Below are 20,739 nucleotides of genomic sequence, written 5' to 3'. Positions count from 1 at the left end.
ACATCAGAGAGAAAGATTCATCGCGTTTTACGATACGGAGCTGCCGCCAAGCCCTAAACTCTCTCGGGAGGGCTGATCTGGAGTCCGTTCGGGGCTCCGGAGAGGGGAATCTGTCGCCATCGTCATCATCAACCATCCTCCATCACCAATTTCATGATGCTCACCGCCGTGCGTGAGTAATTCCATCGTAGGCTTGCTGGGCGGTGATGGGTTGGATGAGATTTATCATGTAATCGAGTTAGTTTTGTTAGGGTTTGATCCCTAGTATCCACTATGTTCTGAGATTGATGTTGCTATGACTTTGCTATGCTTAATTCTTGTCACTAGGGCCCGAGTGCCATGATTTCAGATCTGAACCTATTATGTTTTCATGAATATATGTGAGTTCTTGATCCTATCTTGCAAGTCTATAGTCACCTACTATGTGTTATGATCCGGCAACCCCGAAGTGACAATAATCGGGACCACACCCGGTGATGACCGTAGTTTGAGGAGTTCATGTATTCACTATGTGTTAATGCTTTGGTCCGGTACTCTATTAAAAGGTGGCCTTAATATCCCTTAGTTTCCAATAGGACCCCGCTGCCACGGGAGGGTAGGACAAAAGATGTCATGCAAGTTCTTTTCCTTAAGCACGTATGACTATATTCGGAATACATGCCTACATTACATTGATGAATTGGAGCTAGTTCTGTGTCACCCTATGTTATACTGTTGCATGAATAATCGCATCCGGCAAAATTCTCCATCACCGATCCAATGCCTACGAGCTTTTCGCATATTGTTCTTTGCTTATTTACTTTTCCGTTGCTACTGTTACAATCACCACAATACTATCACTGTTGTTTTTGCCACCGTTACCGTTACTTCCATATTACTTTGCTACTAAATACTTCGCTGCAGATACTAAGTTATCCAGGTGTGGTTGAATTGACAACTCAACTGCTAATACTTGAGAATATTCTTTGGCTCCCCTTGTGTCGAATCAATAAATTTGGGTTGAATACTCTACCCTCGAAAACTGTTGCGATCCCCTATACTTGTGGGTTATCAAGACTATTTTCTGGCACCGTTGCCGGGGAGCATAGCTCTATTCTTTGAGTCACTTGGGATTTATATCTTCTGGTCACTATGAGGAACTTGAAAGACGAGAAAACCAAAATTTATCCCTCAACTACGAGGGGAGGTAAGGAACTGCCATCTAGCTCTGCACTTGATTCACCTTCTGTTTTGAGTAAGCTTGCGACACCTAAACCTGCTTCTGCTATTAATTCTGATATGTCGCATGTTATTGATGATGCCACTTCTGCTATGCATGATACTTATGATGAAACTACTTCTATACTTGATACTACCGTGCCACTTGGTGAATTTCTTGATGAACAACTTGCTAGGGCTAGAGAGAATGAAATTATTGAAACTCATAATATTGATGAAAGTGATGATGAAGATTCTCCCCCTAGATATGAATTGCCTGTTGTGCCTGAGGGCTATGTTATGGATGAAGAAACTGCTAGAGACTTTCTTGCTTGCAATGATAGAAGTGATCTTAAGAAATTATTAGCTAAGCTGAAACAAAAAACTCTGAATGCTAGAATGACATATGATCCTGCTTATGCTACTTCACCTATCTTTGTTGCTGATAAGGATTATGAATTCTCTATCGACCCTGATATAATTACTTTGGTTGAATCTGATCCTTTCTATGACTATGAATCTGAAACTGTTGTGGCACATCTTACCAAATTAAATGATATAGCCACCCTGTTCACTAATGATGAGAAAACTCGCTATTACTATATCCCTAAAATATTTCCGTTCTCATTAAAGGGTGATGCTAAGATATGGTTTAATTCTCTTGATCCTGGTTGTGTGCGTAGTCCCCAGGATATGATTTATTACTTCTCTGCTAAATATTTCCCTGCTCATAAGAAACAAGCTGCTTTAAGGGATATATATAATTTTGTGCAAATTGAAGAAGAGAGTCTCCCAAAAGCTTGGGGGAGGCTTCTCTAATTACTTAATGCTTTGCCTGATCATCCTCTCAAGAAAAATGAAATACTTGATATATTTTATAATGGACTAACCGATGCTTCCAGAGACCACTTGGATAGTTGTGCTGGTTGTGTTTTCAAGGAAAGAACTGTTGATCAAGCTTAAATTCTATTGAATAATATGTTGACCATTGAAAATAATTGGACACTTCCTGAACCAACTCCTAAGCCAACTCCGAAGAAAAGGGGTGTTCTATTTCTCAGTCCTGAAGATATGCAAGAGGCAAAGAAATCTATGAAGGAAAAAGGTATAAAAGCTGAAGATGTTAAGAATTTACCTCCTGTTCAAGAAATACATGGTCTTAATTTACCGCCTGTTGAAGAAATACATGGTCTTGATAACCCGACACAGGTAGTAAAGGTAAATTCTCTCTATAGATATGATAAAGCTGAAATCCCTCCTACTAAGTTTGCTAGCCAATGTTTGGATGAGTTTGCTAATTTTATGGTTAAGCAAGAAAACTTCAATGCTTATGTTGGTAGACAATTAAAACACAATGCTTATATGATTGGACACTTGAGTGATTATATGTATAGAGTCAAAGGTGAAATTAAACTCATTAGTAAACATGCTTCTATGGTTACCACTCAAGTAGAACAAGTACTTAAGGCTCAGAATGATTTGCTCAATGAATTAAATAGTAAGAACAATGTCTTTGCTGTTAGAGTTGCAACTAGAGGGGGCAAAGTGACTCAGGAACCCTTGTATCCTGAGGGTCACCCTAAGAGAATTGAGCAAGATTCTCAGAGAAATAATATTGATGCACCTAGTCCTTCTAAGAAGAAGAAAAAGAAAAATGATAGGACTTTGCATGCTTCTAGTGAACCTGTTGTAGACACACCTGAGAATCCCAATGGTATTTCTATTTCTGATGCTGAAACACAATTTGGTGGTGAACATGAACCTAGTGATAATGTTAATGGTAATGTTCAAGTTGATGCTCAACCTAGCAATGATAATGATGTAGAAACTGAACCTGTTGTTGATCTTGATAACCCACAATTAAAGAATCAACGTTATGATAAGAGAGACTTTGTTGCTAGGAAGCACGGTAAGGAAAGAGAACCATGGGTTCAGAAACCGATGCCTTTTCCTCCCAAACCATCCAAGAAAAAGGATGATGAGGATTTTGAGCGCTTTGCTGAAATGATTAGACCTATCTTTTTGCGTATGCGTTTGTCTGATATGCTCAAAATGAATCCTTATGCTAAGTATATGAAAGAAATTGTTACAAATAAAAGAAAGATATTGGAAGCTGAAATTTCCACCATGCTTGCTAATTACACTTTTAAGGGTGGAATACCTAAGAAGTAAGGAGATCCAGGAGTACCCACTATACCATGCTCCATTAAAAGAAATTATGTTAGAACTGCCTTATGTGATCTTGGAGCCGGTGTTAGTGTTATGCCTCTCTCTTTATATCGTAGACTTGATTCGAATAAGTTGACACCTACTGAAATATCTTTGCAAATGGCTGATAAATCAACCGCTATACCTGTCGGTATTTGTGAGAATGTGCCTGTTGTTGTTGCAAACGTTACTATCTTAACGGACTTTGTTATTCTTGATATTCCCGAGGACGATCATATGTCTATTATTCTTGGAAGACCTTTTTTGAACACTGCAGGGGCTGTTATTGATTGCAACAAAGGCAATGTCACTTTTCATGTTAATGGCAATGAGCATACGGTACACTTTCCGAGGAAACAACCACAAGTTCATAGTATAAAGTCTACTGGAAGAATTCCATCGATTATTTTTGGAATTTTGAATTTCCTCTTCCTACTGTCAAGAAGAAATATGATATTCTTATTATTGGGGACGTGCCTATCCCCATTGAGGTAACATAGTGCTATTCAAAAATTCTCCGGTTTCATGCAATTCGGAATGAGTTTGTTAACAAGACCTGATCAACCTTGTTAGTGGATTCCTTTTGATGAGCATGAGATGGATGAAGTTAGAAGGAACAACCTTCTGTACCCTCCTTTTACTTTCTGTTGTTTAGTTGAAATAAAGTAAAAAATAATATTTTCTGTCAGTTTTCTGAATTATCCGTGCAATAAAAAATACCTCGAAAATAAAAGTCCTCCAAATGCCCCGAAATTGAAATATGATTTTTTCTGGAATATTTGAGAATATCTGGCACTGAGAACACGGCCGGGGGAGCAAGCACCTGGCCACGAGGGTCCAGGGCGCGCCCACCCCTACAGGGCGCGCCCCCCTGCCTCGTGGGCCCATGGTGGCTCCCCTCCACTTATTCCAGCAACCACTCATTCCTTCCTCCCAAAAAAATCACCAGCCAGCTCAAGCACGAGTTCTAGCTCATCTTGCTGCCATTTTCGATCTCCTTGCTCAAAGCTCCACTCACAAAACTGCTTTGGGGGATTGTTCTTTGGTATGTGACTCCTCCAATGGTCCAATTAGTTTTTGTTCTAGTGCTTTATTCATTGCAAATTTTTGCTGCCTAGGTGACCCTGTTCTTGAGCTTGCATGTCAAAATTATATGGTCCCAAGTAGTTCTAATGTGTGATATAGTCTCTAGGCACTTGTGGGAGTAGTTACTATTAATTTTGCTGAGCTTGGTTCACTTTTATTTGAAGTTACTAAAAATTTCAGAAAATGATGAAGAGATTTTTGAGGGGTTCTTCAAGCCGAAGCTCGAAGGATAAGAAAAGTGAAGAAGAAGAGAGGCCCAAGTATAATCTCCCTCGCACCGCGGAAGTCCGTCCTTGTGAATGGCCTTGTGATGATTTCTTGAGAGCAGCCGGGATTTATGATGATTTTTATGAATTGGCTGAGAATGCAGGCCTCACTGACTTCCTCCGCGACCAACGCGAACAGTATCTCTTACTCACTAATAGACCTACGAGGTTCGGTAGTAACTTGATCTGAAGTTTCATGATCACTATCATTAACTTTTAACTTCCTCACTAATTGGTGTAGGAATCACTAGAACTGATTTCTGTGATGAACTACTTTCCAATTCGAGAGCAGGTACAATTACCTCATCAAGTTCTACTTTCCTCCCACTCACTTCTTTCGAGAGAAACTCCTTCTCTAGAAAGGATCCATTCTTAGCAACGAATGTCTTGCCTTCGGATCTGTGATAGAAGGTGTACCCAACATTTTCTTTTGGGTATCCTATGAAGACGCACTTCTCTGATTTGGGTTCGAGCTTATCAGGTTGAAACTTTTTCACATAAGAATCGCAACCCCAAACTTTAAGAAACGATAGCTTAGGTTTCTTGCCAAACCACAGTTCATACGGTGTCGTCTTAACGGATTAGATGGTGCCCTATTTTAACGTGAATGCAGCTGTCTCTAATGCATAACCCCAAAACGATAGTGGTAGATTGGTAAGAGACATCATAGATCGCACCATATCTAATAAAGTGCGGTTACGATGTTCGGACACACTATTACGCTGTGGTGTTCCGGGTGGCGTGAGTTGCGAAACTATTCCGCATTGTTTCAAATGAAGACCAAACTCGTAACTCAAATATTCACCTCCACGATCAGACCGAAGAAACTTTATTTTCTTGTTATGATTATTTTCCACTTCACTCTGAAATTCTTTGAACTTTTCAAATGTTTCAGACTTATGTTTCATTAAGTAGATATACCTATATCTGCTCAAATCATCTGTGAAGGTCAGAAAATAATGATACCTGATACGTCTCCGTCGTATCTACTTTTCCAAACACTTTTGCCCTTGCTTTGGACACTAACTTGCATAATTTGAATGGAACTAACCCGGACTGACGATGTTTTCAGCAGACTTTCCATGGTGTTATTTATGTGCAGAAACAAAAGTTCTCGGAATGACCTGAAACTCCACGGAACATGTTTTTGGAAAATATTAAAAATACTAGAAGAAAAATCCACGTCAGGGGGCCCACACCCTGTCCACGAGGGTGGGGGGGCAAGGGCGCACCCCCCTGCCTCGTGGGCCCCCTGACACTCCACCGACCTCAACTCCAACTCCATATATTCGTGTTCGGGGAGAAAAAAATCAGAGAGAAGGATTCATCGCGTTTTACGATACGGAGCCGCCGCCAAGCCCTAAAACCTCTCAGGAGGGCTGATCTGGAGTCCGTTCGGGGTCCGGAGAGGGGAATTCGTCGCCGTCATCATCATCAACCATCCTCCACCACCAATTTCATGATGCTCACCGCCGTGCGTGAGTAATTCCATCATAGGCTTGCTGGACGGTGATGGGTTGGATGAGATCTATCATGTAATCGAGTTAGTTTTGTTAGGGTTTGATCCCTAGTATCCACTATGTTCTGAGATTGATGTTGATATGACTTTGCTATGCTTAATGCTTGTCACTAGGGCCCGAGTGCCATGATTTCAGATCTGGACCTATTATGTTTTCATGAATATATGTGAGTTCTTGATCCTATCTTGCAAGTCTATAGTCACCTACTATGTGTTATGATCCGGCAACCCCGAAGTGACAATAATCGGGACCACTCCCGGTGATGACCATAGTTTGAGGAGTTCATGTATTCACTATGTGTTAATGCTTTGGTCCGGTACTCTATTAAAAGGAGGCCTTAATATCCCTTAGTTTCCACTAGGACCCCGCTGCCACAGGAGGGTAGGACAAAAGGTGTCATGCAAGTTCTTTTCCATAAGCACGTATGACTATATTCGGAATACATGCCTACATTATATTGATGAATTGGAGCTAGTTCTGTGTCACCATATGTTATGACTGTTACATGATGAACCACATCCGGCATAATTCTCCATCACCGATCCAATGCCTACGAGCTTTTCACATATTGTTCTTCGCTTATTTACTTTACCGTTGCTACTGTTACAATCACTACAAAACCCAAAAATATTACTTTTGCTATCGTTACCGTTACTTCCATATTACTTTGCTTCTAAATACTTTGCTGCAGATATTAAGTTATCCAGGTGTGACTGAATTGACAACTCAACTTCTAATACTTGAGAATATTCTTTGGCTCCCCTTGTGTCGAATCAATAAATTTGGGTTGAATACTCCACCCTCGAAAACTATTGCGATCCCCTATACTTGTGGGTTATCAAGACTATTTTCTGGCGCCGTTGCTAGGGAGCATAGCTTTGTTCTTTGAGTCACTTGGGAATTATATCTGCTGGTGACTATGAAGAACTTGAAAGACGAGAAAACAAAAATATATCCCTCAACTACGAGGGGAGGTAAGGAACTGCCATCTAGCTCTGCACTTGATTCACCTTCTGTTTTGAGTAAGCTTGCGACACCTAAACCTGCTTCTGCTATTCGTTCTGATATGTCGCATGTTATTGATGATGCCACTTCTGCCATGCATGATACTTATGATGAAACTACATCTATGCTTGATACTACTGTGCCACTTGGTGAATTTCTTGATGAACAACTTGCTAGGGTTAGAGAGAATGAAATTATTGAAACCGATAACATTGATGAAAGTGATGACGAAGACTCTCCCCCTAATAAATATGAATCGCCTGTTATTCCTGAGGGTTATGTTCTGGAAAAAGAAGCTACTTTAGCTATTTTAGCTTGGAAAGATAGATATGAGCTCAAGAGGTTATTAGCTAAATGGAAGCAGCAATCTCTTAATGCTGGAATGAAATTTGACCCTGCTTTTGCTACTTCACCTATCTGTGTTACTGCTAAGGATTGTGAATTCTCTGTTGATCCTGATATAATTACTTTGGTTGAATCTGATCCTTTTCATGGCTATGAATCTGAAACTATTGTGGCACATCTTACTAAATTAAATTATATAGCCACCCTGTTCACTAATGATGAGAAATCTCGCTACCTATATATCCTTAAAATATTTCCGTTCTCATTAAAGGGTGATGCTAAGATATGGTTTAATTCTGTTGATCCTGGTTGTGTGCATAGTCCCCAGGATATGATTTATTATTCTCTGCTAAATATTTCCATGCTCATAAGAAACAAGCTGCTTTAAGGGATATATATAATTTTGTGCAAATTGAAAAAGAGAGTCTCCCACAAGCTTGGGGGAGGCTTCTCCCGTTACTTAATGCTTTGCCTGATCATCCTCTTAAGAAAAATGAAATACTTGATATCTTTTATAATGGACTAACTGGTGCTTCCAGAGATTACCTGGATAGTTGTGCTGGTTCAGTTTTCAGGGAAAGAACACCGGATGAAGCTGAAATTTTATTGAATAATATGTTGACCAATGAAAATAATTGGACACTTCCTGAGCCAGCTCCTGAGCCTATTCCTAAACCAACTCCGAAGAAAAGAGGTGTTATATTTCTCAGTCCTGAAGATATGCAAGAGGCAAATAAATCTATGAAAGAAAAAGCTATTAAAGCAGAAGATGTTAAGAATTTACCTCCTATTGAAGAAATACATGGTCTTAATTTACCGCCTGTTGAAGAAACATACGATCTTAATCCTCCACGTATTGAAGAAACTCATGGTCTTGATAACCCGACACAGGTAGTAAAGGTAAATTCTCTCTATAGATTTGATGAAGGTGATATTCCTCACTATAAGTCTGTTAGACAATGCTTAGAAGAGTTTGATAATTTTATTGTCAAAGAAGAAAACTTCAATGCTTATTTTGGTACACAATTGAAATACAATTCTGATTCGCTTGAACACTTGGGTGATTATATGTCTAGAGTTAAAGGTGAACTTAAACTCATTACTAAACATGCTTCTATGGTTACCACTCAAGTAGAACAAGTACTTAAAGCTCAAAATGATTTGCTCAGTGAATTAAATAGTAAGAATAATGATTATGCTGTTAGAGTGGCTACTAGAACTGGTAAGATGACTCAGGAACCTTTGTATCCTGAAGGCCACCCTAAGAGAATTGAGCAGGATTCTCAGAGAAATAATATTGATGCACCTAGCTCTTCTAAAAAGAAGAAAAAGAAAAATGATAGGACTTTGCATGCTTCTAGTGAACCTATTGCTGAAACACCTGAGAATCCAAAAGATATTTCTATTTCTGATGCTGAAACACAATCTGGTAATGAACATGGACCTAATGAAAATGTTAATGACGATGTTCATGATGATGCTCAACCTAGTAATGATAATGATGTAGAGATTGAACCTGTTGTTGATCTTGATAACCCACAATCAAAGAATCAATGTTATGATAAGAGAGACTTTGTGGCTAGGAAGCACAGTAAAGATAGAGAACCATGGGTTCAGAAACCCATGCCTTTTCCTCCCAAACCATCCCAGAAAAGGGATGATGAGGATTTTGAGCGCTTTGCTGAAATGATTAGACCTATCTTTTTGCGTATGCGTTTGACTGATATGCTCAAAATGAATCCGTATGCTAAGTATATGAAAGATATTGTCACTAATAAAAGAAAGATACCGGAAGCTGAAATTTCCACCATGCTTGCTAATTATACTTTTAAGGGTGGAATACCTAAGAAACTAGGAGACCCAGGAGTACCAACTATACCATGCTCCATTAAAAGAAACTATGTTAAAACTGCTTTATGTGATCTTGGAGCCGGTGTTAGTGTTATGCCTCTCTCTTTATATCGTAGACTTGATTTGAATAAGTTGACACCTACTGAAATATCTTTGCAAATGGCTGATAAATCAACTGCTATACCTGTCGGTATTTGTGAGGATGTGCCTGTTGTGGTTGCAAACTTTACTATTTTAACAGACTTTCTTATTCTTGATATTCCTGAGGACGATAGTATGTCTATTATTCTTGGAAGACCTTTTTTGAATACTGCAAGGGCTATTATTGATTGCAACAAAGGCAATGTCACTTTTCATGTTAATGGTAATGAGCATACGGTACACTTTCCGAGGAAACAACCTCCAGTCCACAGTATCAATTCTATTGGAAAAATTCCATCGATTATTTTTGGGGGTTTTGAATTTCCTCTTCCTACTGTCAAGAGAAATATGATATTCTTATTATTGGGGATGTGCATATCCCCGTTGAGGTAACATAGTGTCTTTCGAAATTTCTCCGGTTCCATGTTATTCGGAATGAGTTTGTTAACAAGACTTGATCAACCTTGTTAATGGATTCCTTTTGATGAGCATGAGATGGATGAAACTAGAAGGCATAACCTTCTGTACCCTCTTTCTACTTTCTGTTATTTGGTTGAAATAAAGTAAAAATAGTATTTTTCTGTCTGTTGTCTGAATTATCCATGCAATATAAAAATACCCCGAAGATAAAAGTTCTCCAAATGCCCTGAAAATGGAATGTGATTTTTTTCTGGAATATTTGAGAATATCTGGCACTGAGAACACAGCAGGGGAGCAAGCACCTGGCCACGAGGGTCCAGGGCGCGCCCCCTGCCTCGTGGGCCCATGGTGGCTCCCCTCCACTTATTCCTGCACTCACACACTTCTTCTTCCTCCCAAAAAATCACCATCCAGCTCAAGCACGAGTTCTAGCTCATTTTGCTGCGATTTTCGATCTCCTTGCTCAAAGCACCTCTCACAAAACTGCTTGGGGGGATTGTTCCTTGGTATGTGACTCCTCCATTGGTCCAATTAGTTTTTGTTCTAGTGCTTTATTCATTGCAAATTTGTGCTGCCTAGGTGACCATTTTCGTGAGCTTGCATGTCAAATTTATATGGTTCCAAGTAGTTCTAATGCTTGATATAGGCTCTAGGCACTTGTAGGAGTAGTTGCTATCAATCTTGTTGAGCTTGGTTCACTTTTATTTTGAAGTTACTAAAAATTTCAGAAATTTTTCAGAGGAAGAAACATGCTTAGGAAAATGTTCCAAGGTGGTTCTTCAAGGAAGCAAGGACCCAGGCTTGCAATGCGTGATGCTGACGATGAGCCACCAAGGGTCGCTCCAGTGCGGCCGTGTGAATGGCCTTCAGAAAACTTTATGGATCGAGCGGGAATCAAGGAAGAATTTAACGCATATTTTCGTAATGCTGATCTTGTGAGCTTCGAGGAAGAAAAGTGCCGCCAGTACCACTATCTCACTAGTTCCTTTGTGAGGAGGTTTGAATTTTCATCTTCACGTAATTCTCCAACTGTCCTGTTTGATATTTATGAAAAATCTTATACGATGGACTTAGAGGATTTTGCCACTGCTTGCAAACTTCCACAATGGGGTAGTGCTAGTGAACCTCGCAAATCTGAATTTAGAAATTTTCTTGCTAGTATAACTGTGGGGGAATCTAGAGATATAGCACAGGCTACCATAGGGAGCATTCATTTTCCTGCTATACATTATTTTGCTCTCTTCATAGGTAGGTGCATAAATGGTAAAGATGAAGCATGTCACATGTGTGTCCCTGATCTCAGAATTCTTAGGAGTGCTGTGTTAGGAGACAAATCTTATAATTTGGGAGCCATTGTTGCACGTAGGTTGCATCATAATAGATTTAATGGAGATTTCTTTGGAGGAATTTATGCAACCCGCTTAGCTAATTTTCTTGGTGTGGACATACGTGAGGATGATATTGAGTTGCCTCCTACTTATTTAGACTTTAATGCTATGGTTCACCACCAGTTTGTCGAGAGGAATGAATCACCTCTCTGGTATCGCTTAATCTTTGACAGACGTCGTGCTGTCCGTATTACTCTCCCTGCTCCTACCTTCTTTGATTATCAGGAAAAAGGAAGACATTTCATTACCAGAGAGGAGGCAGATGAGTACGAGAGGAGGGCTGAGGCAGCTCGCCGCCACGCTGCAGCTCAGGAGGCAATAACTGCCGCAGCGCAGTACGACCCCGGCTACAACTATGGATATCCGCCAGGCCATCCGTGGCAATAAACCAACTTAGGCCAAAAGCCTAAGCTTGGGGGAGTACGTATTTCTCACCGACATTACATTTATGTTCACACACACTCATTGCTAGATGTCGGTGCTCATACTTTTTCACTGTAATATCCATGCTAGTTTATTTTCTTTTTCTTGCTTTCTTCTTGTGTGTTTGAAAAACCTTAAGAAAACAAAAAAAATTAGTTGTAGCTTTTAGCTAGTTTACTTTCTTGCTGTAGTAGTAATAATTAAAAAGAAAACCCAAAAAGATTTAATGTTCTTCTTTTGCTTGTTGGGAGCTTTCCCGTGTAAATAGTTTTATTTCTTTTCTTTTCTTTGGGGGTCGATAGGAGAAGACCATGATTAAATTGTTGAAGTGGCTCTTATATGCATTATTGTTGATTTAACCAAGAGCCCATATTGCCTTGTCTTCTTCTATTTATTGAATGCTCGCAGATTCCAGCTTAGTCCAATGCACATGCACTCTTATTATTTTCACATCGTTCGGTCGTGCAAGTGAAAGGCAATTATGACGATATATGATGGACTGACTGAGATGAGAGAAGCTGGTATGAACTCGACCTCTCTTATTTTTGTAAATATGATTAGTTCATCGTTCCTGATTCAGCCTATTATGGATAAACATGTTTGCAATGACAATTAGAGATTATAGTTGCTCGTGCCATGCTTGATTAGCTATGAGTTATAATGGTTTACCTTGCGTGCCAACATGCTATTAAAATGGTTGTGATGTGGTATAGTGGGGTGGTATCCTCCTTAGAATGATTTAAGTGACTCGACTTGGCACATGTTCACACATGTAGTTGAAACAAATCAACATAGCCTTCACAATATTTATGTTCATGGTGGATTATATCCTACTCATGCTTGTACTCAATGTTTATTAATTTTAATGCATGTTCATGACTGTTGTCACTCTCTAGTTGGTCGCTTCCCAGTCTTTTGCTAGCCTTCACTTGTACTAAGCGGGAATACTGCTTGTGCATCCATTTCCTTAAACCCCAAAGTTATGCCATATGAGTCCACTATACCTTCCTATATGCGGTATCTACCTGCCGTTCCAAGTAAATTTGTATGTGCCAAACTCTAAACCTTCAAATGAAATTCTGTTTTGTATGCTCGAATAGCTCATGTATCAACTAGGGCTGTCCATATCTTCCATGCTAGGCGGGTTATTCTCAAGAGGAGTGGACTCCGCTCCTCACTCACGAGAAAATGGCTAGTCACCGGGATGCCCAGTCCCATGCTTTATGCAAACTAAATCAAAATAATTGCAAACAGAACTCCCCCTGGGACTGTTGCTAGTTGGAGGCACTTGTTGTTTCGAGCAAGCCATGGATTGATGCTTGTTGGTGGAGGGGGGTATAAACTTTACCATTCTGTTTGGGAACCGCCTATAATGTGTGTAGCATGGAAGATATCGCCATCTCTCGGTTGTTATGTTGACAATAAAAGTATGCCGCTCAAAATATTATTTATCTCTATTTCAAAATCGAGCTCCGGCACCTCTACAAATCCCTGCTTCCCTTTGCGAAGGGCCTATCTATTTACTTTCATGTTGAGTCATCACCCTCTTGCACTAGCTGGAGAGCGCTGCTGTCATTTGCATTCATTACTATTAATTTATATTGGTATGACTATGACTGGATCTCTTTTACCATGAATTACAATGTCTAGTCAGTCCTTGATCTTTAAAGGTGCTCTGCATTTATGTTTTGCGGTCTCATAAAGGGCTAGCGAGATACCATCTTATTATATCATATCATGATTGTTTTGAGAAACTGTTGTCATCCGAGATTTATTATTATTGCTCGCTAGTTGATTATGCCATTGATATGAGTAAACATGAGACCTAAGTGTTATTGTGAATCTGGTTAGTCATAATCTTTGCTGAAAACTTGAATGCTGGCTTTACATATTTACAACAACAAGAGCAAACAGAGTTTGTAAAAGTTTTTCTTTATCACTTTCAGTTTATCAACTGAATTGCTTGAGGACAAGCAAAGGTTTAAGCTTGGGGGAGTTGATATGTCTCCGTCGTATCTACTTTTCCAAACACTTTTGCCCTTGTTTTGGACTCTAACTTGCATGATTTGATTGGAACTAACCCGGACTGACGCTGTTTTCAGCAAACTTTCCATGGTGTTATTTATGTGCAGAAACAAAAGTTCTCGGAATGACCTGAAACTCCACGGAACATCTTTTTGGAAAATATTAAAAATACTAGAAGAAAAATCCACGTCAGGGGGCCCACACCCTGTCCACGAGGGTGGGGGCGCGCCCCCTACCTCGTGGGCCCCCTGACGCTCCATCGACCTCAACTCCAACTCCATATATTCGTGTTCGGGGAGAAAAAAAACAGAGAGAAGGATTCATCGCGTTTTACGATACGGAGCCGCCGCCAAGCCCTAAAACCTCTTGGGAGGGCTGATCTGGAGACCGTTCGGGGTCCGGAGAGGGGAATTCGTCACCGTCGTCATCATCAACCACCCTCCACCACCAATTTCATGATGCTCACCGCCGTGCGTGAGTAATTCCATCGTAGGCTTGCTAGACGGTGATGGGTTGGATGAGATCTATCATGTAATCGAGTTAGTTTTCTTAGGGTTTGATCCCTAGTATCCACTATGTTCTGAGATTGATGTTGCTATGACTTTGCTATGCTTAATGCTTGTCACTAGGGCCCGAGCGCCATGATTTCAGATCTGAACCTATTATGTTTTCATGAATATATGTGAGTTCTTGATCCTATCTTGCAAGTCTATAGTCACCTACTATGTGTTATGATTCGGCAACCCCGAAGTGACAATAATCGGGACCACTCCCGGTGATGACCATAGTTTGAGGAGTTCATGTATTCACTATGTGTTAATGCTTTGGTCCGGTACTCTATTAAAAGGAGGCCTTAATATCCCTTAGTTTCCACTAGGACCCCGCTGCCACGGGAGGGTAGGACAAAAGATGTCATGCAAGTTCTTTTCGATAAGCACGTATGACTATATTCAGAATACATGCCTACATTATATTGATGAATTGGAGCTAGTTCTGTGTCACCCTATGTTATGACTGTTACATGATGAACCGCATCCGGCATAATTCTCCATCACCGATCCAATGCCTACGAGCTTCTCACATATTGTTCTTCGCTTATTTACTTTACCGTTGCTACTGTTACAATCACTACAAAACCCAAAAATATTACTTTTGCTATCGTTACCATTACTTCCGTATTACTTTGCTACTCAATACTTTGCTGCAGATATTAAGTTATCCAGGTGTGGTTGAATTGACAACTCAACTGCTAATACTTGAGAATATTCTTTGGCTCCCCTTGTGTCGAATCAATAAATTTGGGTTGAATACTCTACCCTCTAAAACTGTTGCGATCCCCTATACTTGTGGGTTATCAATACCCGCCGCGAGCCTCAACTGCATACATCAGTATGTATTATTTCCAATAAGTCAGTTGGTCGCTCCATTGTTCCGGAGAACGGAGTCTTGGTCATCTTGCTCAGAGGCATGGTTCGCAAGCATCAAGTGATTCATAATCAAGTGATTCCAAAAGCCCATCTGCATGGAGTTTCTTCATGCGCTTTACACCAATATGACCTAAACGGCAGTGCCACAAATAAGTTGCACTATCATTATTAACTTTGCATCTTTTGGCTTCAATATTATGAATATGTGTATCACTACGATTGAGATTCAATAAACCATTTACATTGGGTGTATGACCATAGAAGGTTTTATTCATGTAAACAGAATAAGAATTATTCTTTGACTTAAATGAATAACCGTATCGCAATAAACATGATCCAATCATATTCATGCTCAACGCAAACACCAAATAACATTTATTTTAGGTTCAACACTAATCTTGAAGGTAAAGGGAGTGTGCGATGGTGATCTTATCAACCTTGGAATCACTTCCAACACACATCGTCACCTCGCCCTTAACTAGTCTCTGTTTATTTTGCAACTCCCGTTTCGATTTACTACTCTTAGCAACTGAACCAATATCAAATACCGAGGGGTTGCCTTTGTTCACTATGTCATCCTTCTTATCCGCCAAGTATCTAGGGGCAGTTCCACTTCCAGTGACCATTTCCTTTGCAGTAGAAGCACTCAGTTTCAGGCTTGAGTCTAGCTTTGGGTTTCTTCACGGGAGTGGCAACTTGTTTGTCATTCTTCTTGAAGTTCCCTTTCTATTCTTTTGCCCTTTTTCTTGAAACTAGTGGTCTTGGAAACCATCAACACTTGATGCTCTTTCTTGATTTCTACCTTCGCCAATTTCAACATCGCGAAGAGCTCGGGAATTACTTTCGTCATCCCTTGCATATTATAGTTCATCACGAAGTTCTAGTAACTTGGTGATAGTGACTAGAGAACTCTGTCAATCACTATTTTATCTGGAAGATTAACTCCCACTTGATTCAAGCAATTGTAGTACCTAGACAATCTGAGCACATGCTCACTGGTTGAGCTATTCTCCTCCATCTTGTAGGCAAAGTACTGTCAAAGGTCTCATACCTTTCGACGTGCGCATGACACTACTAGGAAAAGGGCTATAGATGAAATGGCCACTAATGGCGCACCAGACATGTGGTGCGCCACTACTATATAGCAGTGGTGCACCATGTGCTGGTGCGCCATTAGTGTGAAAGACACTAATGGCGCACCAAACACACGGTGCGCCACTAGAAACCCAATTTTTTTTTTATTTTCCCAAACATACTAATGGCGCACCAGGGCACAGTGTGCCATTACTAGTTCTAACTAGTAATGGCGCACCAGCCTCATAGTGCGCCACTACTATAATATTTTTTTGCAAAACTACTAATGGCGCACCACCAGCTGGTGCGCCATTAGTAACCAGGGTTACTAATGGCGCATTTGTAGGTGGTGCACCATTAGTAACCTGGGACCAGCTAGATATTTTGGACAGCCACACCTACCCACTCACTTTCCCCACTTCATTCTCTCCACCTCCTCCTCCAAGCTTGTCTCGGCTGCCTCCTCCTCCTCACCTCATTTGCACCATAAATTCATCCAAATTAAGTGGTTAAATTACCTTTTTTTGATAGGTAAGTAAGGGGGAAGCTATCTTTATGTTGTTCTCCCTCCAACAATGTGCACATGCACTTTTTATGGCCTAGCTAGATCTATGTATGTTTGTGGTGTTGCATATGTTTGTGGTGTTGCATATATGTTTGTGTTTGCAGGTACCGGTATTTGAAATGCGATAGTTGCCAATATTTTGCCGGAATGTTGATTCATTTCCGTTTCGGCGAGAATTTTGGCACTATGCATTCTGTTTGGTCCTATTTTTAGGGAAAGTCATGCCAAATTTTTTCTTGGTTCTAAAATATCGTTTTGCTCTACCCCGCAGGCGACCATGGTCCGCACGATGACCGAAGGCATCGTGAATAGGTTTTTGAGCTCCGCGAAGGCCGAGATGCTTCAAAAGAACGAGACGGAGATAAGATGTCCGTGTCGAAGATGCAAGCTGAAGAGCCTTATTGCGGACCCGGATTCTGGGCAGGTGCGGGACCACCTGCTCTTGCGTGGTTTCATGGATGGCTATCGGTGGCAAGGTGATGAAGATGACTATGAAGTCGTCCATGGGGGCCGGGCAAGAAATGAGGAAGGGCAGCAAGACAACCACCGCGGCTCGGGCGGGCGAGAAGACGAAGAATCTCCAGGACATGATCACGACGGTGATGCTGTACACAGTCATCATGTAGAAGATGCCGGACATGATGATGAGGAAGATGCCGGAGCAGACGAAGGGCATGATCATGAAGATGAAGATGCCGGCAGAGCACACGACGATGGAGCATCGATGGGCTGGGTGCAGGACCCTCATATTCAAGAGCTGCTTCTCAAGCAGACGGATAACGCAAGAGCTGCCGCCCGAGAGAAAGCCAAGCTCGATCAACTGGAGATAGACGCGGTTACTCCATTGTATGAAGGATGTAGGCCCGAGGATACCCGCCTGAAAGTAACGCTCATGGCTCTGGAGATGAAGGTAAAACACAAAATGACCGACGCATGCTTCGGCAAGAACATGTCATTCTGGCACGAACGTCTTCCCAAGGGGAACAAGTGCCCGACCAGTTTCGAGGAGGCGAAGAAAATCGTGTGTCCTCTGGATTTACCGCACGTGAAATACCATGTGTGCATGAACAATTGCATCATTTATCGGGACGAGCACGCGGAGTCTACCATATGTCCGGTGTGCGGCGTCACTCGATACAAGAAGAGGAAGAAAGCTCCTCGAAAAGTGGTGTGGTACTTTCCGATCACTCCTCGTCTGCAGCGGTATTTCGCGGACCCTAAGGTAGCAAAGCTCCTGCGTTGGCACGCGGATAGGGAGGAGAAGAAGCGAGAAGATGACGCAAATGATCCGGAGATAAATAAAAAAGACAAGATGCTGAGTCACCCTAAGGATGGGAGCCAGTGGCAAGCGTTGAACTTCGAACACACAAAATTTGGGAAGGATCCAAGGAACATCGTGCTGGGTGCGAGCACCGATGGAGTCAATCCGTTTGGCAGCCAGAGAAGCACACATAGCACCTGGCCTGTGTTTGTGTGGATGTACAACCTTCCCCCCTGGTTGTGCATGAAGAGGAAGTACATTCATGTGAGTATGCTAATTGAAGGGCCGAAACAACCAAGGAACGACATCAATCTGTATCTGGGGCTGCTGAAAGAGGAGCTAGACACGCTGTGGAAAACGCCAGCCAATACGTGGGACGCCGCAGAGAAAGAATATTTCCCTATGAGAGCCGCACTGCTCACGACGGTGCACGACTATCTCGGTTACGGATATCTCGCGGGGCAGGTGGTCCACGGATTTTCTGGATGCGTCAGGTGCATGGATGACACAACGTATCGCCAGCTAGATAGAGATCCCGGGTCTTCGAAAACCGTGTTCATGGGACATCGAAGGTGGTTTCGCGACGATGACCCGTGGAGGAAACGCAAGGATATGTTCGATGGTGAAACCGAACCCCGAAGACGCCCGCGTACGAGGAGCGGCGAGGAAATAGACGAGCTGTTGAAAAATTGGAAAGATTGCCCACTGCCGGGAAAGAAGCAAAAGGCGCCAGAGCCGGGAAAGAAGCGAAAGGCACCAGAGCCGCTGCTGAAGGTATGGAAAATGAGGTCTGTTTTCTGGGACTTGCCGTACTGGAAGATCCACCGTGTGCCTCACAGCCTTGATGTCATGCATATCACGAAGAACGTGTGCGAGAGTCTGCTTGGTACCCTGCTCAACATGCCAGAGAGGACCAAAGATGGGCCGAAAGCAAGGGCAGACTTGAAATCAATGGGCATCAGGGAGGAGCTTCACACTAATGATGATGATGATGAGGCGAAGCAGGACACGGAAAGTCGTCGCAAAGGCAAAAAGGCCAAGAAGACCGGAAATGACTTCCCTCCCGCGTGCTTCACTCTAAGTCAAGAGGAGATCGATCAGTTTTTCACCTGCCTCGTAGGAGTAAAACTTCCTTACGATTAAGCGGGGAAGATAAGCAGATACCTAGACTCAGCGAAGCAGAAGTTCAGCGAGATGAAGTCTCACGACTGTCACGTGCTGATGACGCAGATACTTCCAGTTGCAATCTGTGGGATCATGGACGCGCACGTCCGTGAAACCCTATTTGGCCTATGCAACTTTTTCGACGTCATCTCTCGGAAGTCGGTTGGCGTGAGGCAACTCAGAAGGCTACAGGAAGAGATCGTGGTGATACTATGCGAGCTTGAGATGTACTTCCCGCCCGCATTCTTCGACGTTATGGTGCATCTGCTGGTCCATATCGTGGAGGATATCATCCAACTCGGGCCGACGTTCCTGCACAGCATGATGCCGTTCGAAAGGATGAATGGTGTCATCAAAGGATACGTTCGCAACATGTCACGTCCACAGGGAAGCATAGCCAGGGGCTTTCTGATCGAAGAGTGCATCTCCTACTGCACGAATTATCTAGGCATCGAGAACCCCATTGGTCTGCCCGTCAACAGGCACCTCGGCAGGCTCGCTGGATGGGGTCACCGTGAGGGTCGCCGCGAAATGCATGTCGACTTCGAGGGTCGACTCGCCGACTTTGAAAGAGCAAACCTAGTCGCGCTACAACACATAGACGTGGTCGATCCTTGGGTGGTAGAGCACAAAACCTTTATTGAGAAGACGTACAATGACCGAGGCCAACAGAGGACGGACGGAGATATAATCAAAGAGCACAACTCATGTTTCACGCGTTGGTTCAAGCAGAAGCTTCTGTCGTACCCTTTACATGAGGATTCTTCCGCGGAAGAACAACTCATATTCGCCTTGTCACAGGGCACCGAGCACAACCTGATGACGTATGAGGCGTACGACATCAACGGCTACACATTCTACACCGAGGACAAGGACATGAAGAGCGATGGTTATCAGAACTCCGGGGTAACGATGGAATCCTACACCGGTAACGACAAGGACAGATACTACGGAAGGATCGAGGAGATCTGGGAGCTGAGCTACGCTGGAGAGAAGGTCCCGATGTTCCGTGTCAGATGGGCCAAGAGCGTCATAAAAGAAGACCGGTATTTCACCACCATGGTTATACCCGAAGCCAAATCCAAGACCGCGGGCGCGAACGTCACCGCGAAAAATGAGCCATGGGTACTGGCTTCCCAAGTGGACCAATGCTTCTTCATTACCGACCCGTCAAAGCCCAGTCGTGTTGTCGTGAGGAGAGGCAAAAGGAAGATCATCGGAATGGATGGAGTCGCCAATGAGCAAGACTTCGACAAGTACGGCGACCCGAAGATGGAACATGACGACGACGATGAAGTACCAGCATACACCACAAGAAGAAGTAGGACCACCCTACCTAAAGGACGTCCGTTCAAGAGAAGAACTCCATTTAC

Source organism: Triticum aestivum, chromosome 7D, assembly GCF_018294505.1.
Source record: "Triticum aestivum cultivar Chinese Spring chromosome 7D, IWGSC CS RefSeq v2.1, whole genome shotgun sequence".
In the NCBI taxonomy this organism is placed as follows: domain Eukaryota; kingdom Viridiplantae; phylum Streptophyta; class Magnoliopsida; order Poales; family Poaceae; genus Triticum; species Triticum aestivum.
Note: the sequence above shows the minus strand (reverse complement) of the source record.